Source organism: Puntigrus tetrazona, chromosome 4 (assembly GCF_018831695.1).
Source record: "Puntigrus tetrazona isolate hp1 chromosome 4, ASM1883169v1, whole genome shotgun sequence".
Lineage (NCBI taxonomy): Eukaryota > Metazoa > Chordata > Actinopteri > Cypriniformes > Cyprinidae > Puntigrus > Puntigrus tetrazona.
Window position 1 is genome coordinate 25,075,102 of NC_056702.1, and position 7,523 is coordinate 25,082,624.

General features: G+C 43.6%; 1 pseudogene; it reads right to left on the bottom strand.

Annotated features, from left to right (window-relative positions):
• Positions 1-1,732: 1,732 nt before the first annotated feature.
• LOC122342352 lies at positions 1,733-7,196 on the bottom strand (annotated as a pseudogene).
• Positions 7,197-7,523: the final 327 nt, after the last annotated feature.

Below are 7,523 nucleotides of genomic sequence, written 5' to 3' on the forward strand. Positions count from 1 at the left end.
TAATCTTAAAAAATAGTAAAAGTACTTTTTAATAGTGTTCTATACTTTTGGTATATGAATTTTACTCATTTTAAAAACCTACAAGCCTGTTTTTATTCCATTTATTTAACAGTGGTTTTGACTGGTTCAACTATTACAATGTAAAAGTTTTTGACAGTGCAGCGGTAATACTGCATACATGCACTATTGTCTTTTGCTGTTCAAAGAAGGAAAGAAAACGCGTATACAAGTAATTTGTGCATGAGATTTTTTTAAAAACCTGCACAATTTTTTACATTTTTAGTTGGTTTTGCTTTTTTTGCTTGGTTTTTTACTTATGGGGCTTAACTTTTTGGCAGTACTACAATAATATTCAACACTCAAGTGCTGTTACAACGCAAGCATTTTCTGCAATGACGATACACATTGTTCTTTCTGCAGTTAACTTTTGTTTTGTGTGTGTGTATACGTGCATGTGATGATCTGCAGTCCTGTGTTTGTTTTCCTGTTGTTGTGTTTTTTTTTTTGTTTTTTTTTTTTAATAGAGCTTAACTTTTTGAAGGTACCACACTAATATGGTGGTATTTTAATGTTGCTGACTTGCTTGTAGGAATGTTATTTGAATATTGTGTTTTTAAAATTATTGTATTGCAGTTTGATGCATGTATTGTCATATGTAACACAAAAGCTATTGATTACATTTAATGTTTATGTCACCAAGCCAGCAGAGGGAGTTTTACTCTCTGGGTGATCTGCGATCACTCCTCTGCTGCTACTTCCTGTTAGAACACTATAAATGTTGTAGCAGGCCCCTCACCTGCAGGTTGCATTGTTCGCCTGTATTATTGTTAGATTGTTGTTTCCCGAGTTTCTTTAGTCTTAGATTCCTTGGTTTTGACCCTGCCTGTCTTCTGTTGTTCTGATTGTTTGCTGCCTGACCTGACCTTTGCCTGTTTTTGGATTTTGTTATTGCCTTGCCTCTGATACTCCTGTTTGCCCTGATTGACGCCTGCCTGCTTTGACCATGCTTTCGTTTAATAAAAGCCTGCAATTGGATCCTGTTGGGAAAATCTTCGTTGTTTCCCTCCCAGGTTCAGGTCTGTCAATGATGAGATTTACTTTTAAATTTACTATCTTAATTAGTTTAATAAAGTCAGAATAATTGAGACTGAGCTCAGGATACAGAACAACAGCATTAAAGGCATGCAGGGCAGTCCTGTATGATCACACTACATTTCACACAATATTTATATCCTTGCGTCTTCCTCCCACTCAGTGTGTCCTTCACAGAACCAGGTGCAGTTGTTTCTTCTCGACCAGTAGATGGGCTCAGCAGTCTCCACATCTTGTTTCTGTAGATAAGACATTTTGCACAGCACATACACATAATATCAAGTAGAAAAACTCAGAGCCTTTATGAGGCCTGGGCACAGTGCTTCTATTGAGTAAAACCTGTAAAACATAAATCCTTTAAAGCGTAAATCCCACAATTCCCTCTCTTGATCTCTTTGAAAGAGATCACAACCTTTGCTCCACTTCTTCCTCACAGTGAATCACCTGGCATAGGTCAAATTCCCACAGGCCATTTTTTCCTTTTTCCCTTACCAGAGTTAGTTTTGCTCCTCCCCAACCCCCTATGACATTTCTTTTGTGTCTGCCTTGAGTCACTCCCTCTCTTGTTCCATTCCACAGTATCAACGTTATTATTATTACAACAATTCCCACCCCCCAACATATGACCACCTTGTTAATATTATCCCTCATGATTTAGCCCCAGAATTATTATCTGAACGTCACTGTTGCAAAATACCTTCTCTAAAATCTGCCTTACCTTGTTAAATTCCAATTGGTCGAGTCCACAACCTATTTTTGGGGCAGCTAATACCGGCACTTGGTCTTCCTGACACTTTTGTTTTAGTGCTTTTAGACTCTTTTCTAAGTTTTCATAGGTGGGCAGGTCCCTGCTCCACCACTTAGTTACCAAATGGTATATAACTTTTCCCCGTGTATTGTCTTCACACAGTCTCCTGGCTCCGATATGGTTTTGTTCAATTGTTCCACACCGTATTTTTCTCTGATTTGTTTTGCTACTCCGCCCCTAACCCGTAGTCTGCTCCAATACAATGTGTGATTGGAATGTGTTCTGGGATTTCTAGTAAATCCTTGCCTTAATAATACTTTAAAATTCTTATGTTTCAGTTGTGGTAGTTGGAGGCTGATTTCCTCAGTGTCTTGTTGTTTGTCTCCCTTCTCGGGTTGGCCTGTTGCTGTTTCCCGTCTCCCGTCTCTTCTCCCTCTCTCTGACCTTCTCGAAGGTCAGCTCAGAACTGTTGTCAGAGGCCTGCTAGGGGCAGAACAGAAACAGCAAGCAGACAGGTGAAACCATGTGTTACCCTTTCCAGCCAACTGCACGCAGTGCGAGGTTCGCGCAGTTATTTTCATGGGCTCTGACCACCTGGGGGCAGACCATTTTTGTTTCATGTGTTTCAGCCTCACCCACTGCTCGTCAGGTCCTCTTTTCGTGTCCAATTCCTGTTGCTCTATTTCAGGCCAAAACTTCTGTGGGGAAAATGTGTTAATAACAGCTCTTACTTTTTGTTGGTAGGCCTTAGGTGTATCAGTGTACCCATCCCCAGGCATTGGGGCCCAGGGGCCAGGAAATTGGCGTCAGTGGATAATTCAAAAGGAGTAAATCCAGTGGTTCTGTTTCTTGAACATCTCACAGACATTAAGGCTATTGGTAATGCTTCTACCCAATTCAGAGAAGTGCTTGTACAGATTTTGGCTATTTTGTTTTTTAGGTCTGGTTCAGTCGTTCAACTTTACCTTGGCTTTGAGGATGGTAGACTGCTCCATATGAGTGCTTCAATCCTAGAGCTGACTCTACTTGGTTCAGATGCTCATTTTTAAAGTGTGTACCATTGTCTGACCTTATGACTTTGGGGAACCCATGTGTAGGTATGTAGTGATTGATGAGGCATTTTATCACTGACATTGCATCCTCCCTGGCACATGAGTAAGCTTCGGGCCATCCTGTGAAACTGTCCACCATGACCAGTAAGTATCTCTTTTTGTGGACAGGATTTATCAAGTCTGTGAAGTCAATCACAGTCATGTACCCAGGGCCTCTATCCGTGGGGAAGTGGCCAGGCAACGGATGTGTGGTGGGCTTGACATTATATTCACTGCAGGTCTGACATTCAGCAATAGTGTTACTGATCATGTGTGGTAGAAATGGATGCCACCACCCCTTTATCCTTTTGGGTCATATCTTTTGAATTACTATGTGCTAGTGAGACAGCGACTCTAGCTGGCAACACAGGGCTTCCTTCTGGACCTCTCCACAGTCCCGAGGCTGTTTTTGTTCCCCCTTTTGGTAACCAGGTAGTTTGTTCTTCTGGGGAGGATGCAGCTTGCTCTCTAATTATGAACTCTTCTGTTAAGGCTGGGTCTAAATTCAACACCTCATCTTGTGCTCTGACCATCATCTGTAATGGCACGTAGCCAGCTGCCTGCTTTGCTGCTTTGTCTGAGGCTGCATTTCCTACAGATACAAAATCTGTGCCATTAGTGTGTGCTGAGCACTTTACTATGGCCACCTCCTTTGGTAGTACTATAGCTTCTAGCAGTTGAGAGGCTTCTTCTGCATGTTTGATTGGCTTCCCTGTTGATGTCACAAATCCCACTTTGGCCCACCCTTGCAGCTCAACTGTAGCTGCCCCTACTGAATAGGCAGAATCTGAATATATGTTCACCCTTTTACCACTTCCCTTCTGCAATGCTGATGTTAATGCTAATAATTCAGCTCTTTGAGCTGATGGTTTAGTTGACAACTTCTGTTGGACTGTTACTGTCAGGTCATCTCCCTCCCCTACACTGGACACCACTGCATACCCAGCAGAAAGAGTACCCTGATAATTTCTGAAACAACATCCATCACAAAACAAGGTCACGTCTGGTGATGACAGTGGCCTGCTACTCATACCCTCCCTCATCTTGCTGTCTTTTTCTACCCTTTCCTCACACATGTGGGGCTCTCCATCCACCACTAATTCTGCCGTATTTATGCCCTTGTGTTCATGTACAATGTTTGGTGCAGTCAATATTTTGATCAATTTGTTTTGCCTTTGTGCAGAGAATGTGAACGAGGAGGAGGTAATGAATGCTACCAGTGAGTGGTTTGATAGAATTATCAATTGGTGTCCCATTACCACATGATTGGTTTTTTCGATCATTTTAGCTACGCCAGCAGCAAATTGAGCACAAGGGGCTTGTTTCTGTTCAACCACGTCAATGGAGCACTCACATAACTCAACACTCGTCGTTGTTGAAATTGTTTCTGGTAGAGCACATCACTCACAGTTTTGCCCGTGGTTGTCACATCTAAATGGAAAGGTTGGCCATAGTCTGGGGTTTGTAGAGTAGCAGCCTTTGCCATGTCGCCTTTTAGGGTAATGAAGGCCTGTTCAGCCTCTGTTGTCCAATTCAATTCACCCTTACTGTTTTTCATTCCAATTTCCTTCACTAAAGCTCTCAGAAAAGCTGTTATTTCAGTGTAATTCACAATATACTGTCTGCTGTAACCTATTAGGCCCAGAAAAGACAACATATCTTTCACATTTTTGGGTTTTGGGTGGTTTAGTATGGCTTGTTTGGTGTCATTTGTCATAGAGGTTCCCTGCCGACCCACTAATCGTCCTAGAAAAGTGACCTCTGGCCTGCAGACTTGCAACTTTTGTTTGCTTGCCTTCAACCCTACCTCAGCCAGAAGTGACAGCTCCCTCTCTGTGTCTGTCAGACAGGTGGCAGCAGATGTAGATGCAATGAGCAAATCATCCACATATTGAACCACAATTGTGTTGGTATCGACTGTCAGATTGTCCAGCAGCTTTCTTAGCTCTTGGTTGAAAATGCCAGGGCTCAAAATGAAGCCTTGTGGTAATCTGGTGTAAGTGTACTTCCGGCCGTTGTATGTGAAGGCAAACACGTCCCTACTCTGCTCTGCTAAAGGTATACAGAAAAATGCATTTGCCAGTTCTATACAGGAGAAGTGGGTGTGTTCTGGGGTCAATCTGGTTAAAATGGTGTAAGGATTTGGAGTGGGCAGTGGTGTAGTCAGAACCCTCTCATTTATTTTTCTCAGGTCATGGACCGTTCTATATTTCCCTGTGGAGTGTTTAATGACAGGCAGTATTGGGGTGTTCCACTCAGAGGTGGTCTCACACAGCACTCCCTTGTTCAATAGACTCTGAATGGTGGGGCAATACCAGTCATGGCCTCACAATTATTTCTATACTGTTTCTCCTTTACCACTGTTGTTTTGTCTATTTCAAAAGACACTGGCTGAATATCACAATAACCCACATCCTCACTTCCTGTTGACCATAACTTTTCTGGCAGGTTGGCTAGCATCTTTTAGTCTTTTTACCATGGGGCCTAAGGCCTTGGCTCCATGGTGTTTACTGATCATTAAGGAGATGTGTGGTACAGAGACAGTTTTCATTTCAAACCAGTCATATTGTTCCTCACTTAACCTTACTTCCACAGCTACCCCTTCCTTTCCAATGTCGATGACTGAGCCTTTCAGGTTGGTATGTTTTGATCTACATATTGGCTAAACTCTGTTGCATAAACCTCATCATTGCTTTTGTCATAGTATAGAGTACAGTGTAATGGGTCAGAAACTGGCAGGAAGTGTCTCAACAGGTCTGGTCTCTGGTTTATCAGCTGCCTAAAGTTGGTTTGTTCTGGATGCAGCACTCTGACCCAATAAATGTCCACCCCCACTCTTCCTGCTGTAGTTAATACCCATTGACCAGCTGCAGGTACTAGACCACCCTTAATGGAGCAGTTTTGTGTTTTTCCATTTGGAAAAGTTAAAATGATGCCCTCTGGGCTACACAGAATTTTTACCCCAATTTTACTAACAGGTCTCGTCCGAGGAGAGCAGAGGGCACACTGGCAGAGCATAGGAAAGGGTGCATGACCTTTGACCTGCTACTTCTACAGACAGAGGTTTGTATATTGGCCAGGCTACAATTTCCCCAGAGAACCCTTTGATTTCCTGTACTTCACAAGAGAGTGCGTCCTTTCTCAACCATTCCAGCCTGATGGTAGAGAAGGAGGTAGAATGATGGTAGAACAAGCCTGTACTTGGCTGTCTGTTGACCAGTACAGTTAGGTAGGGCTCAGCCTCAGCCCCTTATTGGTTCTCTGTGGGTCTTGTCAATAATCCGCCTGGTCTGCCTGGCCCCAGACTGGGCTTTGTCTGGGCACCTGTTGGTTGGTAGACCACAGGACATTTGTGGGGACACCTCTTCCTCTTCCCCCGAGGCCCTCCTCTAACAGGAGCCCGTCCCCGTGCAGGAGGTTGTCCCCCTCTATTCAGTGGGCAGTCTCTTTTCCAGTGATCACCTGCTCCGCACAGATAACACCCCTGCTCTCTCCTGGTCTCCCGTAATTCCCCCTATAATTTTGGTTTTGCCACCCATGTCCAGAAGGTGGCCAGTCTGGCAGTGGGTCATATGGATAGTCACGTGGGCCCTGAGGCTGATAGTTTGCTGCCCCTTGTGACACTTCCTGTCCCTTCATCCCCTGATTCATTACAGGCATTTGCAGAGCTCCTCTCTAGGCTTCTTTTTATTCTTTTCTTTTCTTTTATCCCTTTCTTGTTTTTCCATGGCTTTGTCTACATAGTAAATGAAATACCTGGCCCATGTCTCTCCACTACCCCCACACATTTCTGGACTGTTTTCTACTTGTTGTTTTGCTTTTTCGGGAACTCCCTTCACTACTGCCTGCCTGTAAAACTCTTTACAGATGTCACTGCAATCTGGGTGCTGCCCTGTCCTTTCTTCCCATTCAGCTTCTGTCCTATGCAGATATGCTGATGCAGATTCTTCTGCTCCTATCTTAAATTTGATAGATTGATAAGTCATTTTTGGTGTTGGATAGAGGTTTGTAAGAGCCCTGCTTATTTGGGTAATTACTTTGGACAGTGGTTTCTCATTGGCCATGTCTTCTACTCTAGCTTCATCCTCTGGAGTAGTCATCTGGGTTCTGGTAAGCAGATGTCCCATTAGGGCCCTAAAGTCCCCAATTGCTAGTTCATTACCATGGGTTAATGTGGTGAGTTTATTTAACCATCTCATTCCTCCCTTAGTTAGATCTGGCAATTTCTGCAGTACTGCATTCATGTCTGCATTTCCCCATGGTCTATACTCTGGATTCTGGTGTCCTCCTATCCTGTACAGTGGATACTGGGTTGGGTATGTTGTTCTAACCCCCATGTCTTTCTTTAAATTTAAGGCTTGTAATAAGGTGGTTCCTGAGGCACCTCCTTCTCCTTTGTGGGGCTGGTAGCTGTACCAGCCCTGGGTGGGCCTGTGCCGCCTGTTTAGAACCCCAGTCTATGTCCAGCTCATATCCAGTGATTGTTACACTATCCTTTTCTTCACCCTGACCTTTAGCTAGGCTTAGCCCTTTCATTGAATCTTCCCTACATTCTTCTCTGATTTCCCTTTCCCTTCTTTTTCGAGTTCTGT